The 24,138-nt window shown below is 48.2% G+C and overlaps 2 protein-coding genes and 1 long non-coding RNA gene across 6 annotated transcripts in view; 2 read left to right on the forward strand and 1 right to left on the reverse strand.

Moving 5' to 3' along the window:
* INSYN2A (inhibitory synaptic factor 2A) overlaps positions 1-10,765 on the reverse strand; it is a 56,722-nt gene extending 45,957 nt beyond the window's left edge. For all 3 annotated transcript variants that reach the window (XM_086681166.1, XM_086681168.1, XM_086681164.1), the window contains exon 1: positions 10,582-10,765. The gene's annotated coding sequence lies outside the window, so the exon portion shown is untranslated. The remainder of the gene's footprint in view (positions 1-10,581) is intronic.
* Positions 1-24,138, forward strand: part of DOCK1 (dedicator of cytokinesis 1) — a 532,945-nt gene that overhangs the window by 267,130 nt on the left and 241,677 nt on the right. The gene's annotated exons all lie outside the window — the stretch shown is intronic.
* LOC147576232 (uncharacterized) lies at positions 11,235-14,544 on the forward strand. Its single transcript, XR_015241923.1, has 3 exons — positions 11,235-11,868; positions 12,277-12,413; positions 12,545-14,544. It is a non-coding gene; the product is annotated as an uncharacterized LOC147576232 (long non-coding RNA).

Here is a 24,138-nt window from a genome sequence, read left to right on the forward strand (position 1 = left end):
GTAATTGGTCTACGAATATAATGATATACATCACAGTATCCTCACAGCTGGGGCCTTCCCCATGGATTTTTAGAAGGCTAAAGATGGGTATATCATATTGGTGGCTTCTAAGGATACTTTCTGCGTTACCTGAATCTTCAGATCAGGTGGAATGTGGCTGTTTTCTGAAACCTGGGTAGGAATTAAATGGGTGGAAGGGAGAAGGATACGGTTTCCTGAGGTTCATAAGTAAAAACCATGCTGAGATTTTTATCTTCTGAATCTTGGCATAACTATCTTGAGTTTGAGTGTTACAAAGTATTACCTTAAATTTTCTTCTTCGCCTGTAGAGGTGAAAGAGAGGACCCATACACTCACAGAAATGAATACATGGTTCAGAAATGGTGTATGCATCAACCACGCGAGACTTTAAGGACGCCAAACCCCGCATAGTCAAGAATCTGCGCGTCACTTTTCACGCCCCCCCCCCCAAACTTAACTGCTAATAGCTTACTGTTGACTGAAAGCCTTACTGATAACATAACACTGATTAACACATTTTATATGTGTTATGTATTATATTCTGTATTCTCACAATAAACTAGAGAAAAGAAAATGTGACCAACAAAATTATGAGGGAGAAAAAAGTACACTTATGTACATTTACAGTACGGTATCGAAAAACAAAACCCCAAAACTCACCTATAAATGGACCCGCACAGCTCAGACCCATGTTGCTCAAGGGTCAGCCGGATGGTATATTTAACCATGAGGTACGGTGGGGCCCCTAACGACACGTGTTGTAGTAAGTATGACTTGCTGGGGCCTGCTATTGATTAGTTCTTACGTTATCCAGCTTTGTTCTCGGAAGTGGGACACAGCAGTGGTAGGATTCAGTAAGAATTTAATTCAAAAATTGCAATAGCTTGGGATAACAAAAACATTTAAAAGTGTGGAATCTCGCTAATCTCAGCCTTCTAACTGGACTGTGGTTTTTGCTACAGAGGGGGGGGAGCCATTGGCCTGCAGGGGGGTGGGGGTGGGGATCCATGGACAGTCTGGAGCACACCTTTGAGTCCGGTGACTTTGGAAGGGTATGTTGGGCACACGGCTTTTGAATGAAACAAACCCCTTTCATTTCTCCTTACTTTGAATTGAGTACACGCTATGTGAAATTGTACTCGATACCTAAAATCGGTACTTAGGAATGTAATCCTGCACGACTTTTTGTTCATGATGAATATAGACAGGAAGGAAAAGGGGAATGAGGAAATAGGAGAGTGGGGGGGAACGTGAGGGTGACAGCCACACGGATGGACCGACAGACAGACACAGGAGAGGAAGGCTGATCCTCTGGGAAGTTAGTCCCAGTAAACCACGTCACATCCTGCTTGCTGTTACTTGGAGCCCCTGCCGTCAGCTATTTGATTCTCTTTCAGGGGCCGTTGGAGCGGCCCCTTCTCATCCTCTCCAGAATGGAGCCTGACTGCTCATCCAGGCTAGGACAGGCATCCGAGGTAGGACATCATACGGCTTCATGTTCTATGAAGCCCCCAACACAGTAAGTGAAGTGTTAAACCTAGTGAACAACCCTAATTTAAGTTTGTATGTCTGGGTTCTGCTTCTGCCTTTAAATCTCTCCGAGACCCTCCTGGATCGGATGGCCTTTTCCTTCGCGAGGCTTGAGAGAGAGGGACCGGACGGTGGGGATGGATTCTGTAGGTTCGTGGAGACAAGTTAGCTCCATAGTGAGTAAGCAGTGCTGATGATCAGGAAGCGAGTCTCTGCATACATCACAACCCTAAAAGTACTTTTTCAAAGGAAAACATGAATCTTTCCAAAACCTTAAGCGACCCCTCTTTGCTTTGGCCTTCTTGAAGCTGTGGACAGGAGCAGAGGTGTTAAAGAAGTGGAACCTTTTACAAGTTTTGGGGTTTGTTGGTTTGTTTGTTTTTTTTTTTTTTTTAAGCATTTTCAGATACGTAGAAGAGACTGGATGGAGGCTGTGCTTCCACAGGAAACAGAGAGACATGATCCTCCTTAAGGGTTCTACCCCTGTGCCCATCTTTCTAGAATAAAATCTATCAGTCCCCACCCCAGTCCAGATCAGTCAGAATTTCTGGGGATGGAGACAGGGCGGCCGAGATGGATGTCATCATCCATCATGCAGAGCCTCCAGGCCGCATGTTTTGTCTTGTTTTCTTCCCCACCCCCTCATTCTCTTCTCTTCTCCGCCGTATTGCTAAAGCACAGAGCAACACGGGGTACATAAAGGTACCTGTAAATATTTATTGAATGAAAGGAATAGTGAGTGATGTCCCAGGGGGGCGGGCACGGCCAGCCCCTTCCATTTTGTCCAGAATGAACCTGGGGCACAGCCAAATGCGGGGTTGGTCACCAGCACTGCCCAGGCCACGGCTAGCAAGGTGGGGCCTGCGGTGGGGGTGGACTCACATTCTGCAGAGGGACAGTGAGTGGCCAGTCATTTGTCAGGGTTTAAAATAAGGGGCCGTTTGGTTGTCACCGCTGCCTTGTGGACTGATTAGTGAACGGCAGATTCCAAAGAAATTGGCACCTGGCAGGCTAATAGCAGGAATAAGGCATCTTCACACCTCTGTTCTTTTGACATTTCTGGTTGGGGATGTAAAACATCTCGAATTCTGTCCCTTCCTAGGAATCCCACGGCTGGGGAAAGCTCTCCCTAACCATGGATCTGGGCTTTGAGATCTGGGCTTATACATTGGAGGGGGAGTACTCAAGATCATCTATTTAAGATTCTCACACTCTCGGCTTTTCTGGACATAGCGATTCCTGCGTGTGTTTTCTCCTACGATCGTTAAGAACTGGGGTGTAGAGACTGACTGCCTGATTGAGTTCTGGCCCTTCCTTGAATCAGCCTAGAATCTAGAGCATGTTACACAGCCTGGGGGGATCATAAAATAAGAGTTAATACTTCTGTGGTGCTTGGCACAGATTAGTTACCCTTTTGTGCTTTATGTATGTTCTAACAATGCGTTCTCCAAACTCTCTCGGAAGGAGAGGTTCCCAGTTGTTGTTGTTGTTTTAAAGTTTATTTATTTCTTTCTAGAGAGGGAGAACAGGGCAGGGGCAGAGAGAAGGAGAAGGAGAGAGAATCTCAAGCGGGCGCTGTGCTATCAGCGCAGAGTCTAAAGCAGGGCTCGAACCCGCGAACCGTGAGATCACCTCTTGAGCTTGGAATCAAGAGTTCCACGCTCAACTGACTCAGCCACCCGGGTGCCCTGAGGTTTCCATTTTTTATAAAGGTGGAGACATCGAGGCACTGATGGCAAGTCAGTGCCCATGGCCACACGGATAGTAACCGTCAGAACTGGGGGGACAGGTGCAGACAGTGTCGCCTAGACATTGCTCTCAACACTCCGATCTGGGACGAGGGCTCAGTCGGTCGTTGCCTTTAAAACCCTCAGAGTGCGGTTCTGGTGATGCCATCTCTGGTGGCGAAGGGGACGCTGATACGAACAACACACTTAGAACATGTTATGCGTGTGGGCGACACCAAGTTCAGTCCTTGACAGAAACATGCTTAAAGGTTTCAACCTCGAGTGGCTGAATAAAAGTCTATACTTGTCTTAGTTTTTTTTTTTTTCCCAAGCCGGTCACACCATTGGTCCCTCTCACTGACTCTTCAGGTCTAGAGTTAGAACTGGTGCTTCGATGTAGCATTTAATGATCGCTAGGAGCGATTTAATGATTGCTAGAGCCTGGAGCCCTGGCTGACGGTCCATTCTCTTAACACTCACTCGGCGGCTGACCCTGCGCCACAGAGGACCTGCCCCGCGCTTCCTCCGCTCAGTAAGAGTGGGCGATATTTTCATAGACCCAGTGTTCCGACCATGCAATAAATTCCATCATTCATCCTCACCCTGGGTATTTTTGGCACACTAGCAAATCCGGTAGACACAATAAATAAAGTGGAGTTATACTTAAAGGAGAGTTAACTTCATATACAGAGACAAATATAAAGAACAGGAACAAAGCAACTGAAGCAAGGATTGAAACCACGTCTGTGAAGCCACCAAGCTGACAGCCGCCATTAAAACAAACACACACAGGAAGTGATCGAGAAAGGCAGCTCTCACTGGGCTCTTCGATGACTGGAAAAGTCAAACGAAAAGTACGGCCTGACGGTATTTTTTAAATTTCAAATTCTCTACACCGGCATGTGGCATGAACTTTTCTTGGGAATGATTCCCGTCCACACTTCTCTGAGCTGTGTGAGACTCAAGTGCATGATTAATAGGAAATGGCCATTTGTGCCATGTGATTTCAACGAAGGAAAAAGAAAGAGGGCAAGTCTTTATGCAGCACTCTGCTATTGGTAACAAGGAAGTGATAAATTGATGAGCCTGGCCCAAAGATCCATGGAGTTGATGTCATGATGTGAAACTGAATTGTGAGGTCAAGGCCGAGAGGCAGACACATATCTTCCAGTCAGCCTTCAGTTGACTCTATGAACTCTCCAGCATTTTGGTAAAGCGGTAGTGAAAGTTCCTTCCAACCAAAAAAATGGTTTGGGGGTATAGGAACATTGAATGTGTCTGATTGACGTGTTAGAATTTCTCATTTCTCCTTGTTGTTCTTTTACTCTAGTACTGGGCCAATAAACTCAAACACTTTCTTCCTTTAGAAACTCAGTTTCTACCCAAGTGAATTTTTACCAAAGAAAACTCTAAGGTTGAGTCTGGTGGTAGAAAAACCCAAGTCTTGGATTCCTTTTTCTGGCCTAAACACCGTGTAGCCAGGTGTGAGGACTGTCCATTTCTAGAAGCAGGCTTCCTTTTTACCACCCTCTCATGTATTTCCTTTTAATTTCTACTACAAAAAATGTGCAACTTCAAGTGAAAGAGAAAAATTATTGTTCAATCTGGATTCCCTGAATTTCTAGCAAAATCATTGATGAGGTTTATTGTTAGTAGCCTCATTAAATATTTATTAAGCATCTGTTATTAGGTAATACTATTCTTAGTCCTTCAAAAATTTCTTTGTCTTGTGAATCCTTTACTCCATTTTCATTCTCTTCTTTGAAAGTATTTCTCACGTTGGTTCTAAGAAGATGATGAAACTGTATTTTTTTGAAATAGTATTTCTGGTTCGAAACTCAAAGTCACCTTTCTAATGGTCATCACATCTTTTCCCCCAAACCTGCTGGTTCCCTGACTTCCCTGTTTCCATCTATATCACCCACCACCCTGGTGGTATCTTTAATCCCGTCTTCATGTTGCCGTGTTATAGAGATCTGCCGTGTGGGATATTTCTCTCACAGCTGTCCCCTGACATCTCTCCCTAATGCCACCACTCACCCTTGGTACCAGTTAATTCTCACCTGTTATACCCTTTCATCTGGTTCATCTCTAGCTAACAAGACTCAGTCTTCTGGACATGTATGTTAACTGTTCAAAGCATTCACCCTTTACCCATAGCTAGTGAGTGGAGGCCATTCCTGTCCTACTGGTTCTACCTTAAACTGGCTCACACTCCTTCTTCACTCTCCGATCCTCACCCCTGCACCTTTGCCTGGTGTCGCTTCTCACTCTTCCCGTACAGATCTCCAGCTCTGAGCACGTGACGGATGGGCTTCAGGTCCAGGATTTGCATGTGCTGGGCTCGGGGGTCCAATCTCAACCTTCGTCCCAGCCAGGGTGTTGCTTTCTCTCGGGTACCTCCACGTGTGCGGTCTGTCCTATCCCGATTCTGCCTCCCACCTCCTTTCGCCCTCCTGGACTGGAGCTTCTTGAGGAACCCGTCACTTGGTTTTGTGACACTCACACATTGTCCTGGCCACTGCTGCTACTGCTCAGTACATTTCCATGAACAAGTAGTCCTTTGTAGACAAAGCCATCCTCCTGTCAGTGTACCTTCCTTATGTGTGCCCATTTTTCAGAACCCAGGTTTTATAATTCCAGCACATTTCCAAGGACACGAAAGCCACTTACTATGAAAGCAAGCAGATTTCCTAAAGCAAGTTAAAGATGACCTAAGGTGTTTAGTCTAACCACTAAGGACACATGGAAAAGATAAAGAAACGAGAAGTTGACATACACATGCTTCCCAGGGAACAACCAGTGCGGAGGGACCCACGTCACCACTGAAATGACGAACAGAGACTGGTCAGTTTCACGGAGGTCGGATGTGAATGTGATGCATCTCCACAGTATTTGCTTCACCTGAGCAGCCGAAATGAGCAGCTGAGGCCATCAGCCTCCTTTCCCCCTCATTCCCTCTGGAGTACTGAAGAGAGCAACTTTTCTTTGTGCAGCATTTGTGGCCTCCCAAAGTCCTTCTCATGTCCCTCGTATGCTATAGTTTACGGCATTCCATTTTATGCCCAAGGCTAGATTATTAAGGACTGAATTGGAATTTTCCATAGTAACTGCAGCATAAACTTTGATTAGCATCTTGCCATGGTGTTACCATCTTTAAAAAATTTCTTTTCCCCGGTCATGGCTATAAGAGCGTAACTCAGGTGAACGTAGTGTGCCAGCCTGATCTCCTCTCTGATCTTTTCTGACCCACACCTGAGTAACAGCAAGATGACGTGGTAAAGAGAGTAATGTGGATGTACAGTAGTCTGAATAATCCGATCAATATACTAGAAAAGCAATATTCACGAATATTGACTTCGGGGATATTTCTTTTCCAATTCCTTTTAAATATGGTATTAGTGAAAAGGTGTGTAATTTGGAAACACGATCCTTCTTGTCCCTAATAGCTGCTTTTCTATATTCAAATTAATTTTCTCTCTGTCCCAATTAGAGCTGAGAATATGCACTCAGCAGAAAGACACAGAACTATCAGGTTAGAGTGTTTTGTTTTTATTTTAGATCAGCAGTTTGTCTCTTGATGATATCTCTGTATACCTCGAAGCCCCTCAGCTCATTCATTATGGTATGAATGATGTCTGAAGTGCACAGACTCAGACCCACGCTGAATATCCTGATGGCTTATGGAAGAGGAAATGCTGATTGACTTTATATCAGGAATTGAATTTGGCACCAGGACATGTGTCCTGAAGTCATGGTTTCTCTTACTCTGAGAGGTACGATTCTTGGTCGCTTGGAGACACTTCAGTGCCTCTGGATCTGAGGCAGATACAGTAGCATACATGGTCCAGAGGTTCGAACCTGTACTTTGTATGGGTTGGCGTTTAACGTGAGATGACGTCTCAACAGTTTGTTTACATGAATCCCGGCAGGGTCCCCACAACTTGGTCCCAATCCACTCCTCTGACCTTAATACATAAGATGCGCAACTTTTAAAGTAAATGGACTATGGTGGCTCAGTCGGTTAAGCATCTGACTCTTGATTTTGGCTCGGGTCATGATCTCACGGTTCATGGGATTGAGCCCCATTAAGAGCGCATGGCCTGCTTGGGATTCTCTCTCTCTGCTCCTCCTCTGCTTGTGCGCGTGTGTGCGCTCTCTCTCCAAATAAATAAACTAAAAAATAAATGGATGAAAAATTATGATGTTTTATTATGTTTATGCTATAAGTGAGCTCAAACATCGAAGAAAGGCTTATCCAAATGTTTGTATGCGAATTTCACGGTAATAAAAGTGTTGTCATGTAGTATCAATCATATTAAATTTTCCTTTAAAATATTGAAGTCACTCCATAATGTTATGAAATATTAAAATCAAATATGTGAGGAGACTGAGAAGGATCTGCTTCATAAATTATGTCAGCTAATTTGGGGCTGGAAGCAAAGGTCTCAATGGAATTACGGTGGGGAAGGGTTCTTCACATTTATGAAGGAACTGTTTAAAAAAGATGCCAGTTTCGTTTGGGGAACCCTAATAACCTCCCTTTCTCCCAGATGACTGTGGTTTGCCTCAAATAGACATGTTTTTTTTGGTTAACCACCGGATCGGTTACGTAGCAGCCTTGGCGTGTTACCTGCTCAGGTGTCTGGTGGGCTGGTCCAGAGCTCCAGGATACCAAATCCCCACTGCCCCTGCCCCTGCCTTCCTCCGCGGATGCTGGTCCGTAGACCCATCGCTGTGCCGTCTAGCTGTGATTTCTTTATCGTCATTCCCCGGGAAGTAGCCTGTCCCCAACAGTAACTAATCTCCTCATACAAGAGAGCTCAGTAGTTGCTGCTCTAAATGAGACAGCCATGGGTTGGAACAGCCAGGAGAATACAAATGTCTAGCTAAGTGAACGCATCTGTCCAGCTGGTCTGCTGTGATCAACTGTTCTGAGAATCATTTTTATTTTCTGACTGCTTATTTCAATGTGTAGGAGTCTTCCTGGTAGACTGATGCCTTTCATGCACAAGCCTTTCAGTTATGTGCTTGTTTACTTGCATTTTTTTTTTTTTTTCTTGATCGAGGGAAAAACAAGACAAAAATCCTCTATTCTGCCATGGGGAAAACAATTGTGGCAGAACAGAGAAGCCCCCCGGGCAAACAGAGTAATAAGGGTATCTAACTTTCCACGGGGCTTTTTGGAAGCGATTTGTGCAAAGCCTGGAACTCTCCGGCTTTTGCCTTCTTTGCCTATCTTAACCAGTATTTGTGCTCGTCAATCGGATAATGGGCCTGATTGAAGTAAAAGCTCCAAGTCCTAATCACAGTAACAAAAAATGAAGTCGTGACAACTGTAGGAAGTTCAAAGGCATACTCTGCGTTTCAAGGGCATCCTGTCTTTAAGCAGAGGTCTTTCATTTGGCTAAAGAAATTAAACAGAATCCTTCTGTCTTTAAGGAAATGGTGAACTGGGTGAAGAAAAGCCCAAACTCTCTGTAGCTAGCATAATTTATGCAAAATCATGCAATTAGCGATAGCTGTGCTAGACATTTTTTATCCACATGCGCCTCCAATAAAACCCTCGTGAGAAGCAGTGCCACCTAATGTAAGTAGTAAACATGGGTAGTAAATTACTAATATCTGGTGAGGCATGCAGACCGCAGGCCTTCCATTTTTCCTTTGAGATGCTTGTGCCCATCTGCTAATCATTCTTGCAACAACAACAACAACAACAAAGAGGCAAGGATAAATATGAACTTTTCTTTGGAAAGTGACATTCAACAGGATATGAATGCAATAAATAGCACAACGTGAATAGTACAAACCAGCACTTTCCGCCTCTGCAAAGTGAAACGATGGTTACTTTCTGCTCTCTCTGTGGCAGAAGCTTAACAACGTTAGAGCACTTTCATACATGTGCGACTCGTTGGGAATGGCCCAGGTCAGGTGATTTGGGTGGGATTTTTCAGTCAAGTCCCCTTCGCTCTAACCTTGACAGTCCCCCACTGGCATGTGGACAGGTAACCCCTAGCCAGTCCCTGTCCGAGGGAAAACCTCCCAGCGCACGGACCCGACCCTCTGCCAGTCTGAGCTGTAGTCCTGTGAAATGCTAGTGTGCGTTGGTAGCCAAGGCAGGGCTAGCCCAAAGTTCCTTCCCACTCTGGCCAGTTCACCTCAGGATGCTTCCGCAGGATTTAAGCGCCCAAGCAGACAAGGTCATATTAAACTGCTCTACTGCCTTCTCCGGCTCCAGCCCCCAGGCACAGACCTGCGGCGGGAAAGGGGTCGGGGCAGAAGCCCTGCTCTGTAGGTGAGCCAAAAAACACCTACTTTCTCCCCTATTTACTCCAGAGGCGCCTCTCCTCCCCCACTCCTGGCATCCCCTTATCGCCAGCTCCATCTGCCCATGGCATATTTCTGGGTAGGAGAATGCTGAGGTCACAGGGACAGGTTCTTCATCCCGGCGCTGGAGACGCCAGCTGGGAACCCTGAGCATGAACCAGCAAGACGCAGACTCTCGCTCTTGACTTTGGGCTCCAGGCGCTGCCCCGGCCCCGGGCCGGCCCGCGGGCACCCTCCTCCCTCTTGCCCTCGCCCGCCAGCAAGCTCGTTCGCTCGCTCTGCAGCATTGGTTGGTTTCCCACGCCTGCCCCGGGCTGACACGGGATGCCGCGCACCCCGAAGGCCCGCGGGCACCGACCCGGGCCCGCGGCCCCGCGAAAGTGCCAACCCGAGCGAGCCCTGGCGCCACGGGAGGAAATGGGCATTTCACGTGGGCATCTGCCTTCGCTCCCGCTCGCTCCTCTCCTTCGCGGCCGGCGTCAGGGCCCTTCTGCTCGGACTTATCCCCACCCCACCCCCCACCCCCGCCCCGAAGTTAATCAGCCGTACTTGCCAGTTCGCTTTAGTTTGGAAAATACTTAAACACCTCGAAACGTTCCGGGGACGCGGCCGCCCGCGATCCCCCAGTTCCGCCTGGCCAGGGCTCTCGGGCGCTCAGGAGGCTGTGGCGTTTGTCTAGAACCGACAGCGTAGACATGCAGCCCCGCTCCTCCCAGGCCGTCGCCAAAGTTGCCAGACGCCCCTCGGCGACCCGGCCGCGCCAGATGCAGTTGCATAACCTCGCCCGCCGCCCGGTCCGCTCCTGGCTGCACCGGCGCGTCCTGGCCCCGGGAGCCGCCGAGTCCCCGGCGAAGCCCGTTTGGGGGCGAGTGCGAGCGCCCGACCGGGGTCGGCGCCCGTCCGAGCGGTGCTCTGCCCGCGGCCAAGTGCAGCGGGCGCCGGGGCGCGGGAGGAGGGCGCGCGGGGCTCCGCTTACCTTCCGCTGCTTACAGATAAGTCGAGGTCGGTGCGGCGCCTGGCTCGGGCATGTCTCGCCGCGGACCCGGGCGAGCCTGGCGCGGCGCGGAGCACTCCGGGCAGGGCATCCGCGGCGAGGCTCGCCGGGCTCGCGCGGAGGAAGGCTCGGCTCCGGGGACTTGGCCGGCTGCGCGCCCGCCGCCCGCCCCCTCCACCGCCGCCGGCCCGGCCCGCCCGGCCCGGCCGGCCCCCGCGCCGCAGCTCGCGTCCGGCCCGGCTCAGCGACGCGCGCGGGGAGGCAGCGGCTCGGCCGGCTCCGGGGACGCCCGCGCGTTCGCTCGCTGGCGGCGCGGCGGAGCCAGCCACAGCCACCCGGCGCCGTGCTCCTCCGATGTCCTCATTTACTGCAATTGTCTTCGGCGAGATCTCGGAGCCGGGGCTGGCAGGCGGGGGCGGAGAGGGGGAGGGAGCGGGAGGGAAGTCCTTGCAGCCGCCCCCGGGTCCCCGCTACTCCGCGGAGCCCGGCGGCCGGAGGAGAGGGCGCCGGAGCCGCGCGCCCGCCGCCTGTGCGCCCGGCTGGCACCGAGGCGGGCGGAGCCCCGGGCCCCGCGGGGCGGGGGCGGGGGCGGCGCGGGGCCCGGCGGGCCGCGTGCGCGGGGTGGGCGATCCGGAGGGAGCGGGGCGGGAGGGAGTGGGGGAGCCCCCGCCCGCCGACGCCCGAGCCCGAGCCCGAGCCCGAGCCCGAGCCGGAGGAGGAGGTGGAAGGAGCCGCCGGCGGCTGCCGCCTGTGCGCGGGGCTCCACCGCGGCGCGTCCTCGGGGTTTCTGGGCTGCAGGCGGCGCTGCGCGGCCCGGGAACTTGTTGAGTCTACCCCCCAGCCGCCTCCGGAGCAGCCGGAGGGCGGGGGACCCGGCGTTTTCTCTCCCGGGAGGGGTGGCTGGGGTCCCCGCGCGATGGCTGCCGGCTCTGCCAGTGGGCCCAGCCCCGCGGGGCTTTGAAATCCCGGAGCTCGGGAAGGGGGGCGGGGAGGGGGCTTAGGCGTCTGCCCCCTCACCTGCGGATGGCTGCCTAGTGGAGGCCAGGGTCAGGGGCGTGCTTCCTGGAGGAGTCCACGCTGGGGTCAGCCTCTGTAAGCGGAGGCCGACAGGCAGGCCAGCTGTGAGTGTTGAGGACAGAAGGGGGAGTGCCCTGTGGGTCTGTTGCCCGCTGACATTAGGAACACTCCAGAGCTGGCGGCAGGGCCGCTCCTGATCGAAACCCCCCTCCCTCCCTGACACACACACCACCGGCCTGCAGATGCCACAGGGTATGTGTTGCTTTTGTTCCAGGGCAGAGTTGAGCTCACTTGGGGAGGAAGCCGGCAGGGATGCGCGAGGAGGTATGCCCCACCCCTTCAACAAACCCGCCAGATCCACCAGTGGGGGCGCGGGTGGGGGGGGTGGGGTTTTTCTGAGCGTTTCCTGGCAGACCCTGGGTTGGTGCCTGGGCCTGGGACTACGAGGCCAGCTGGCCGCAGGTCTCCTGCCTACCCCAATTTTCACAGGCTTGGGGCTTGAAGTTCATTCTTCTCAAACGTACTTGAGAGTGGCCACGTTCACGAGTGTATTTCCCAAGAAAGGGCAGACAAATGGCGGGTCCAAGGGCAGCGACATGCTTCGGGGGGGGGGGGGGAGATGGGAGGACTGGAGGGAAAGTACCTTCGCGGCCTCTCCAGATGTAGGTGCAGGTGTGCACGCCTCTGCCTGTGCATCCTGGAGTCCCGGCCTCAGCCCCAGCCCTCAGCCTGGGACCCAGCGTTTGCTACTTCCTTGTTCCTTGAGCTGGAGTGAGCCTAGCATCATGCCTAACACGGTATCTGTTCTTTATAGATTGCTCTACATGAGATGCTTTATTTGTCTCTATGTGGTGCTTGGGGCATTGTGTCCCAACGTTCCAGAAGAAAGATGACCTAAAACCTCCTCGTTTCCCTTCTTACCTCTCAGCCTCCTTTGGGACACAAGTCTCCAGTCCTTTGGCATCCGGAGGTACCCAGGAAGGGAGTCCTGAACCTGTGACTCCAAACTCCGCCCACTCACTCCTTTTATCGTCTTTTCCTACTCCCCATCCCGAGTTTCATTTTCAGCCTGTTTACTTCTCTGGCCGGCCCACGGTGCTGCTGAGAGCCGGCTGGAGACATGTGCGAGCAGATACATGAACCGCCCGGGGACCCATAACCCCCTGCTCTGCCTGGAAGGGACCCGATGTTGGGCTGTGTCGGACTTGGGGGACCTAAGATGCCAGGTGGGAGGGATCATTGCCACGGATCGCGCCAGTGTAATTCCCCTGGGGATGTGCTGTCATTATTGCAGACCCAGTATTTCTCCCAGTGGTCCGGGTAGCTTTCTGTAAATCTTGCTTTATGGCTAATCCATAAAATCGAAATCTGCCTTCCATCTCTTAAACATGTCACTGTAAATAAAGCTACCAGGAAATACTGAAATTGTGCTGGTGGTAATGGACAGCTAAAGTTTTAGGGGCCATGAGTGAAAACAGATAAACATGAATGCATGCACGGGAGGATGGAACGGAACCACGGGGGGCAGTGTGAGCTGGCAGGAAGAAGGCTCCAGGGACAGTGTTATTTGAGATCCACATGGTGTGTAATTCTAGGAAGAAAATGGAAAACTGTAATTGGCAGGTTAGAAAACCCACTTATATGAAGAAGAGAGTTTAATGAACTTCTTAGTGTCATCAAGACTACCTTTAGGTGCTCAATTGTCTAGGAAATTCATAGTTGTTTTTCAGTTTTTCAGATCACCGGTATTCTCCCTCTGTTTTGAAGTAGGAAACCGTCGGTCTGCTGTGTTTCTTAATTGAAAATCTCCACACATCACAAATGTAAATACTGACGAAAGCTTGTTTCACCATACCTCTGCCTATGGAGGTTCTACACGGGTGAGGTTAACGGGTCATCATGTTCTAATCTTTAAAGCGAACACTGTGCCAGAGGCTGGCTCGGGAGACCTGGGCCGGGGAGGGGGGTGGGGATTCAGCATCTTGCAACCTCCAGCCCCCGACTCTGTTCTTTTTTACGGATGAGACATCTGTGTTTTTTAGGGTCTAGGATGAGTTGTTGTGTTCACTTCTCGTGGGAAAAGAATTAAAGTTGCTAGAGAGTAGATTCATTTTAGGAATCAATTAGGGAAAAATTGGTTTCTTGCATTTCCCTTCCGATTTTTTGCTGAGAAAGATGGACTTGCAAAGGGAAAAATAGCTCCTTTTAAAGTGGGATTTCCTGAAGCAGAAGGACCCGGAAAATAAAGAGACAAGATGGTACGAGAGAGATGACTAAGAAAATAGTTGAGTCTCTCTTCTTTAGGCTTCTTCTTGTCAGTGTGCAGGTGTTGTGCAGAGGATTGCTGGATTCCAGCCCTACCGTTGAGTAAGTTACGAGGTCTCAATTTCCACATTAGAAAAGACAAGGATATACAGGGGTGCGTGGGTGGCTCTGTCTCTTGGGCGTCTGACTTTGACTCAGGTCATGATCTCACGGTTCGTGAGTTCGAGCCCCGCATTGGGCTCTGTGCTGATAGCTCAGAGCCTGGAACCTGCTTCAGATCCTGTGTCTCCCTTTCTCTCTGTGCCCTCCCCAGGTCGTGTGCGCTCGCTCTCTCTCTCTCTCTCTCTCTCTCACAAATGAATAAACATTAAAAAAAAAAAGACAAGAATATACAAATCAGAGATGTACTCAGATGTTTGGCACAGTTTTGTCCATCCAGTTCCAAACTGGAGATTACTCAAACACGTGTCAAAAGTAGGATAGGTAACAATTCCTGGGTTTACTCATGCAGTAGACTACTATACAGCAAGGAAAAAAAGTAACGGCTGATGTGTGCAGCAATGCCAACGACAGTCACAAACATGATACAGAAGAAGCCAGACGCGACAGTATATGTCATAGGATTCCATTTAAATGAAGTCTCAGAATACAAAAAAAATAAAACAGTAGGACGATGGTTCCCTTTGCCCTGGACCACACTACCTTCTGTGGTGCTGTGTTATTCATATATTGAGATTGGTCGTTGCATACTTGATACAGATGGGAAAATTAATTGAGATGCGCTCTCTCTCTCTCTCTCTCTCTCTCTCTCTCTCTCTCTCCCTCTCTCCCTCCCTCCTTTTTTTTTTAGTAGGCCTCCTTTCTGTCTGGGTATAAGCATTGCCTTTGCAGTGTCGATACACATACTCCCCTAATCTACCCCTTTAAATGAATTGGATTATCAGTCAGTGAAGTTCACTTGATTTATTGCTAATCCGCAAAATTGCTGAAGCCACGTTCTCTCCAAAACCCAAGGTAAGAGAAAAGAGGTGTCTGCAAACGTAGTGCTGTTCCAGATGAGACTTCTTGCATAGCTTTGTATGGGAACTTACGTTTTTGGGAGTCTCGTACCGAGCATGTGTCTGGCTCTCGGATGCAGCCATGATGGAGTTCGCTTTGGAAATGATTTTCGTACCTCGTCCTTTAACGTTCTAAGTGACTCTGTCGGGTGAGTCCGTGTCTGTGATGGCAGGTTCCGTCCTTCAGTTCAGAAGCTATAGTAACGGACCAACTGCGCTCAACCCCAACAAAGGAGAGGTAACTCGGGTCGGCCTGAACCTGGAGGGGAGAGATCAGTAACGTCAGGATGCTTTGCTCTTCTCTTTCAAGAATAAGACTTCATGCTCAAAGGGTCTCCAGCCAGACCTCCTCTTTGGCCTAGAAGGCTTGTGAGATAGCCCTTCTGAATCATTTCCTTTGTCATTTGCTGCTCAGGCATTCACTCTCTGCTTTCTGGACTGGCTTTCTGAGACGGCGTCTCTCTCTGTGTCAAGCCCCAGGCCTGTGGCTCTCCCATTGTCCTGGCAACAAAGCTGTGTTTCCTCCTGGTGGGAAGCAGAGCTGTGTCTCTGAAGGGCGGGTCCGTGCCCCAGGGACCCTCCCCACCCGGAATTCCTTTTCCTTCCGTGATGAGCGACTAGAGATGGCTTGTTGGCCTGGAATACAATTTGGTTTGGCACAACTGAACATCACACAGATTAGTTGAAATCCCTGGTTTTCTCTTATGCGTCATGGTGAGTCTCATTTATCTGTAGGAAATGGAATGGTTCTATTTTTCAAGGGAACAAAGGTGGTTGTAGGTTTCCTTTACCACATGGTACAACAGAGGCAGCGTATTTAGAGATAGTAAAGAGGAGGCACGTGCTTCTGGCTCGCTCCCTTCTTTCCACCCGAAACTCCCTCATTTTTAGGGCTCTGATCGAATCCAAAGGCTTTTGCCACCCCTCGGTCAGTTCCTGCCCCTTGTTGCCTGTGGGTGGATAGGCCCAGAAAATAAGCACATGGCCTGCATTTTGCTGCCTGTGGTCAGTGGGGGTGCTGGGGTCTGTGGGAGTTTTGACTGTCCTGGTCTGACCTACTGGCGAGCCAGCCTCCTCCTCCATATGAGTCGATGGCTAAGGGGCTTTTCTGAATCCCTTCTGGTGACACCAGCAGCTCTTTGAGCTGGCCGACGGCAGCCCCTCATGTAGCAGGTAATGTGCCAGGCCCTAGAATGATACCTTGGAGCAGAAGTAGGTCAAGAAGGGATAAAAATTGCTTTCAGATTCCAGTGTCTGCTCTGCTAATCTACTTTGTCGGTGTCAAGACTGTCGACGGCCCTTCCACAGGCCGTCTGCCCCGGTGCACGCAGGGCCTCTGCCAGTTGCGGTGGGCGCCGCGGGGAGGCGTCAGGTGCTGCACGGCGCGTGCGGGGGGGGGGGGGCTGGGTGCTGACTCGTACAGGTGTTTCTCTGCCCTCCGTCCGCACCTGAGCTTCGCTCGCACTGACGGCGGGACGGGGGCAGGGGGAAGGAGAGGCAAGTGGAACCCTCCTTGTTGCACTCTTGTCCTTCCCAAGGCCTGTTGGACGGTGGGGAGGGGCCACCGTGGTTGTAGAACACAAGGAGCAGGTACGCTGCCCAGGTTCTGTCTCCTCCTCTGTTCGTGGTACCACCATGAAACTGTTACGCTGTGGGCACCGGGAAAGAACAGAAACGTTGAGTAGTTTCTCCAAGGTCACACAGGCAGGAAAGGACGAAGCCTGGATTCGGGTCCAGTTCTGCCGGATGCCTCAGTGCAACACTGCCCGCTCAGGTTTATTATTTTGATACGAACTTGAGCGTTGCCCAAGAGCACACGTTCTATAAGTCAGTGTTACTATAAGTTCCTGTGTGCGACTCAGACGTTATGGCCCTAATTAAGAATGTCGTTAACTGGTGGTATCCTCTCCTGGTACTTGCCCGGCCCTAAGCAGCACCTTGCACCTGTGTCCAGAGAGGAACACCTCCCTTCGGGCGCTCGTGGCATTAGCAGGGCTCTCTCATGGGACAGATCCTGACTAGAAACGTTAACTGCTAACGCAGGCGTCTCATAAAGCAGATAGTGCGTCTGGGCTGACCAAAGAATGTCTTTGAGCGGGTGTTCTTTTGCCTTTACTAGCCGTACCTCATCACTGTGTCACTTCTACTTTTATTTTTAAGTGTATTTATTTATTGGGTGGGGGGGGTGCGCCCGCGAGTGGGGGAGGGGTAGAAAGACAGAGAATCTCAAGCAGACTCTGCACCGCCACCATGGAGCCCAACGCGGGGCTTGAACCCACGAACTGTGAGATCACGACCCGAGCCGAAGTCAAGAGTCAGACCCTTAACTGACTCAGCCACCTGGGCGCCTCTGTATCCATTACACTTTGAAGTCAAAACAGTCCTTGGAACAGCCATGTACCAAAATCGTGTCACATTTGGATAGCACCTGCTGCTTGTCTGATATAATTTCAATATCCTCACACGTTTTTTTCTTCATCGAATAACAGCTGTTGGCATTGTCCGTCACAATATATATATTCCATATATACCACACTAAAAACATTTCAGATCCTTTTGGTGCCAGTGGTTGTGACACATTATTACTTGGGTTTTTTATTTATCCTAAACAACCCACTGGTGCTTTTGTCTCCGGACTTGAGACGTGTTGCTCAGTATTGTGGCTCGTGGACGACGTGGTCGCAAACTACTGCTGTACGTTGGAAAGCAGGCATTTTGTTTTTGATTTCTTTTAACGTTTATTTATTTTTGAGAGAGAGAAAGAAAGAGAGACAGAGCACAAGTGGGGAGGGGCAGAGAGAGAGAGACACACACACACAGAATCCGAAGCAGGCTCCAGGCTCTGGGCTGTCAGCACAGAGCCCGACGTGGGGCTCGAACCCACAGACCGTGAGATCATGACCTGAGCCGAGATCGGACACTTAACTGACTGAGCCACCCAGGCGCCCTGGGCATTTTGGTTTTATTTATTTATTTTTTATTTTTTTTTAATGTTTATTTATTTTTGAGACAGAGAGAGACAGGGCATGAGCAGGGGAGGGGCAGAGAGAGAGGGAGACACAGAATCTGAAACGGGCTCTAGGCTCCGAGCTGTCAGCACAGAGCCCGACGCGGGGCTCGAACTCACAGACCGTGAGATCATGACCTGAGCCGAAGTCGGATGCTCAACCGACTGAGCCACCCAGGCGCCCCTGGGCATTTTGGTTTTAAATGCCAAGTTCCAAATGGGAAGAATATAGAATTTTAAAAGAATCTAGAGTTACGTTTGATGACCTCTAAGGTCATACACAGGATTTCAGTTCCATCTTTTTTTATAGACAATTCTTTTTTTTTTCATTTCATTGAATCCTTGGAGAACTAAATAGGTCATCACTTCAATTCCACTGCACTGTAGAGTTGCAGGTCTCCTGTTTCCTCTTTGCCTAATTTGTGTTTTGGCACATTCTGGAGCTTTGTTGAGCTCTAAATGTACGCACTGCCTTCGACCTCACTTCGCTTCTGGCTTGCCTTTCATTAATGCTAGTGTCCCTTCAACTGATATTAAAGCAGTCATCAGAAACATATTTTGACACATTTCGTACACAATTTTCATTTTCTCTGGGATTTCAAGAAAAGCAAGACCTTTAAATGTTGCTCAGTAGTCTTTTTTTTTTTTTTTTTTTTTGAAGGGAACTTGTTTTAAAGTTTATTTAGTTTTGAGATAGAGAGGAGTTTTTAAGTTTATTTATTTATTTTGAGAGAGAGAGAGAGAGCAAGCAGAGGAGGGGCGGAGAGAGACAATCCCAAGCAGGCTCCTCACTGTCCGTGCAGAGCCCGACGTAGGGCTCGATCTCACATTCCGTGCAATCATGACCTGAGCCGAAATCAAGAGTCAGATGTTGAACCAACTGAGTCCCCCAGACGCCCCTGCTCAATAGTCTTTCTTAAATACAAAGCCAGTGCTCACTGATCACTGTTCACGTGGTTAGATGTGCACATGTGGTGCACATGTCACAGTTTTCTCTGATCTCTGCACCCAGTGATCACCGCTCAGTGGTAGGTCCCCTCCCATCCCTGGAAGGAGAACTCCGAGCCATCCACAGGCCTCCTGAAGCTGGAAGAGGGAAGTGTCTTGATATCCCAGAACATTTCATTTCAGTGAGGGAGGAAATTCATGTAGAGCTTTTCCCCCACTTTGTTCACTGGTGGACTCTTCTGTTAAAAGAAGAAACTTGATGGGGCCCCCTGGTGGCTCAGTCGGTTGGGCGTCCGACTTCGGCTCAGGTCATGATCTCTCGGTCCGTGGGTTCAAGCCCCACATCGGGCTCTGTGCTGACAGCTCAGAGCCTGGAGTCTGTTTCAGATTCTGTGTCTCCCTCTTTCTCTGATCCTCCCCTGTTCATACTCTCTCTCTGTCTCAAAAATAAATAAATGTTAAAAAAAATTAAAAAAAAAAAAAAAGAAGAAGTAACTTGAAAATCAGTGTTTTTTTTTTTTTTTTTTTTTTTTTTTTTTTTTTTTAAATAAACTGGAGATGTGAATTTGGAGATTGTCACCAAAAAGATGGAAGAACATTAGCAGAAAAATCCATTACTCCGTGTAAAATTTAAAGGAAATCTTAATTCATTTTATGGGTGAACCCCAAACAGAATTTGGTAAATCATAAAGTGCTCAGCTGGGGTTAAGCCATAAATGAGGGTACAAGACACTGTGACAGTTGAGGCCCTAAATGGCTGGTTTTGGCTGCGGTTCCACATGTCGTCATTACATGTGAGTTGTCCTCTCTCGGCCCGTTTAATGAGATCTCTCTGCCCATTTAATGCGGATCACTTTGCCCCATTTGATCAGCCTGAGCAAATGTAGAATTACCCCTTTATTAGGATGTCTTGGAAGAGGACCCTTGTGCCCTCAAGTTCTAGTCGAAAATGAACTTTATTGATGATTTGTTTTGTTCACTGAGTGCAAATATGAAAATGAAGAAATTCATTTTAATGGTACCTTTTCTCCCCCTTCCCAGCAAAGTAAATATTGTCACATGAAATTGCTGATGATACTTCTGAGTCCCTTCAAATAAGACTTGTGATTCATTCACACCATGAAAATAGTAAAGAGCCAACAGCTTCACCTGCAGTTTCATAAGTTATTGGCTCTTTCCTTTTTGGTCCCTGGGTGTTAATGAACATTTTCACTTCTGGAACTTTCTCTGCTCCGACCCCAGCAAGGACCAGGAATGAGGGTTCTGGCTGTCTGGTTCAGGCTCTGGGGTTCAGCCCGGGCAATTCCATGTTCAGGCTCTGCTGTTGTGGGCAAATGGACAGAATGGCATTTGAAATTTTGGACAGCCTCTCGTAAGAAAATAGGGTACCCCCTCCTGGGTGCATAAGTGGCCTGGGGCAGATGCCACACCGTTGAGCCTATAGCTTTCCCAAGAATTGGTTTCCTTTGGTACCTCAGGCATGTGCAGAGTGCGGGTTTGAATTCTTGCTCTTCTGATGGAAATGCATACTTTGTTCGTACTTAAAGGACATTTTAAAACATTGCTGAAGTGAAATCAGCGTAAGGTGTGAGGCATGTGACAAGTGTTGAAACGCGGCTGATGTTCGCCATGAAATTTAAATAAGCCGTGCTAAAGCAGAAATAATATCTATAGACCATGTAAAATGCAAAGATCTCCTGTAGACTTACCTATTCTTTATTTCTTGACAAGCATGCATAATCTCCACATTTGCATACAGAGTAGAATCAATATTTTTAAAGTTATCCATTCAGGGGTATAACTCACTTTAAACAAACTCCTTGTATGAAAAGTATGGCTTAGCAACAGGTCAGCGGTAAGGTTTCCCTTTAACAAAATGCTTATTTGGAATAAGGCTTCCTTCAAATAATCGCTGCCTCTCACGCACTTGCAGGGATCGCTGGTCAAAAATTACTAAATACGTGACTTTATCGGCTTGCGTCTCTTTTGTTCAGCGCGATCTACTGTGTGTTCTTGTATATCGTGCATGTAGGAATGCACGTATACACTGGCAGTTTCCGAAATTGTGCGGATTTCTGCACATGTTCCACAAGTAAGGTGGTCTGGGCGTGATTAAGGCTGCCAGCGCAGGACGCGGCCTCTCTCTCTGTTTGCTAAGGTCTGCTTCTAACACCTGGGTGGCATTTTCTCAGTAGAAGCCAGAGCTCAAAAAATAAAGAAGACAACGTATCTCCCAAAGAGCCAGGCACCGTACTCGGTGCTGTGCACATTTTTCTTATTTTCGTCTGCTGAGCAATGTTAAGATGCACTAAGCATGGGGCGCCTGGGTGGCGCAGTCGGTTAAGCGTCCGACTTCAGCCAGGTCACGATCTCGCGGTCCGGGAGTTGGAGCCCCGCGTCAGGCTCTGGGCTGATGGCTCAGGGCCTGGAGCCTGTTTCCGATTCTGTGTCTCCCTCTCTCTCTGCCCCTCCCCCGTTCATGCTCCATCTCTCTGTCCCAAAAATAAATAAACGTTGAAAAAAAAAAATTAAAAAAAAAAAAAAAAAAAAAAAAAAAAGATGCACTAAGCCATGGAATCTCACCTGATAGGTAAACTGAAGGACTGGTTGTATAGGTCGTGCGAAGGAATCGTGGAACGTTCCTAGCCAAAACCTCTTCTCAAAAATTGGAATATACTCATGTTCTCTTCTTAGTAGGTCTATAGATCTTGTCCAGTGTGACTGTTTATTTCTGTTTTACAATAACCAACACTGTGCTCTCCCCGATATAAATATAATAGACCCTTGGACAATGCGGGTTTGAACTTATGTGTGTATTTTTTTTTTTTGATAAATAAAATGCTATAAATCTATGTTCTCTTCCTTCTGATTTTCTTAGTAACATTTTCTTTTCTGTAGCTTGCTTTATTATAAGAATACAGTAGCTAATACATATAACCTGTGAAATATGTGTTAATTGACCGTTTATGCTATTGGTAAGACTTCCGGTCACCAGTAGGCCATTCATAGTTCAGTTTTTCGGGGGTCATAAGTCACACGCAGACTTTCCCCTGCATGGACGTCACTACCCCACATCCCTGCATTGTTCAAGTTCTGACTGCAGACTTACTGGCTCATTAAATATTTTCTTTGAAGTGTATGCTAATTTCCTCTGGATGAAAGACTAGTCTTGGCACCTCAAGTCCTATTCTCCAGGAAGTGCAGGCAGGTGTGGGGTGCGATCTTTCCTCCGTAACTATTTTTACACTCCGGACCTTCGTGGAGAAATAGAAAAACACTACCATCCCCATTCTCTAGTTTCGTCGAGCTAAGTCAGTTTATACCGGTCGGTTCTTCTATGCCGGTCATGGTTCTAGAGCTCTTACATGAATTGCCACCTTAATGGTCCTAAAATCTCTGTAGATCTAAGTGCCGTTATCAGCACCATTTGTCAGATGGGGAAAGAAGCAGGGGGAGGTCAACAAATGTGACCACGTAAGCTGGGAATCTTCCATAGAAGCCACTACTGAGAAGTTGTGAAGGGTTAAGAATGGACTCCGAAAGTATCATGTAACAGTGCAACTTCCGATGAGGCAAAATATAGATAGATTTTGCACTTGTTTGTTCTTTCACTTGTACCTGGATGAACCAATGCCATTTCATTCCAGGTCTTTTGTGAGACCTGGAATTGCCATATCCTTTTCCCAGGAAAACAGAACAGCGTTCGTTCTTGTACATGTTGAGAACGTGGATGAGTGTCACATTTTGGCATTGCCTTTATAGGCAAGTGACTCTACCACCCAATTATTGATGGGAGGAATAGTTTATAGCAGTGGTTGTAAACTTCTTCTCAGAGAGTTATATAATAAATATTTTCAACTTTGTAGGTCATGCAATCTCTGTTGTGAAAACTCCTCTCTGCCGTTGAAGCAGGAAACAGCCATAGAAAATAGGTAAACAGTGAATGTGGCTGAGTTCCAATAAAACTTTATTCGTAAAACCAAGGGGTGGGTCCGATTTGCCCCATGCTGTAGTTTGCTGGTCCCAGGATTATAGCATAAGTCCTTCTGAAGAATTGCGATTCCATATGTAGAACCCAATTTTAAGGATGAATTAATAAAGCACTTGATTCATCATAGGAAACTGTTTTTGTTTTTGATTTTGTTTTCCTTTTGCTTCACATATATGCCAGATTCTAGGAAACCTGCCTCAGTTGAAATTTGGGCAGAATTAGGTCAGCATATTCTATCAAGGATTACTTGTGGTGGGGGGTATGGTGATGGAGTTGTGTGTCTGTTTTTGAGTAACGATAACTGCCTGCCTCAAAATTCACATCCTTGGAAAAATAGAAAAAACCCAGACTGGGAATGGTAACATCTTTGTCATTGTGTGCCAGAAGAATTTTGCTTTGCCAGGTATGAGAATACTCTAGTTATTGGAACTAAAAATGCAGTAGTCTCTTCAAAGGGAAAGCCGTGTATGTTGGGGGTGGTTGCCATTCTGTGGTTCCCCCCGAGAAAACACTATATGAGTCAAGACAAGACAATACTGAACAGTTAACATTGGATTTTCATCTCTGGCTGATTTATCTGAGTGCTTCGTGAAACCAAATGGAATATCTTTGCTGTGGGCTTTTAATACTGGAGCTTTTATGGTGACTGATGTCTTGTTGTTTGTTTCGACAGCTTCCAAGCAATGGAGATGAACAGTTAAGTTTCTGTAATTGTTCCTTGTACCCACACGAAAAATAATTATTAGCTTAATATGAATTTTTTACAAAAGTGAGGATCAATAATCGGTCAAATATCGTTATTAACGTTCTACTTAATTCTTCAGATTAAATGTCATTAGGGAGCAAAGATTCCATGACCTGTACTTTTTTAAGCATGCCCAAAATGTGACATAGTGCCTTTTCACCCACTTGAATTTTTTGTCCATACTGTATCATGTGTTAGTACTTTGCAAATTCTCTAGAGACATCAGATACACTTTTAATTTAGTTTTCTTTTTTTTTTTTAATTTTTTTTTCAACGTTTATTTATTTTTGGGACAGAGAGAGACAGAGCATGAACGGGGGAGGGGCAGAGAGAGAGGGAGACACAGAATCGGAAACAGGCTCCAGGCTCCAAGCCATCAGCCCAGAGCCTGACGCGGGGCTCGAACTCACGGACCGTGAGATCGTGACCTGGCTGAAGTCGGACGCTTAACCGACTGCGCCACCCAGGAGCCCCTTAATTTAGTTTTCTATAGCAACATTTTGGTGTT

The sequence above is a fragment of the Puma concolor genome, chromosome D2 (genome assembly GCF_028749965.1).
Source record: "Puma concolor isolate L17-30 chromosome D2, mPumCon1.1.hap2, whole genome shotgun sequence".
NCBI classification, from domain to species: Eukaryota; Metazoa; Chordata; class Mammalia; order Carnivora; family Felidae; genus Puma; species Puma concolor.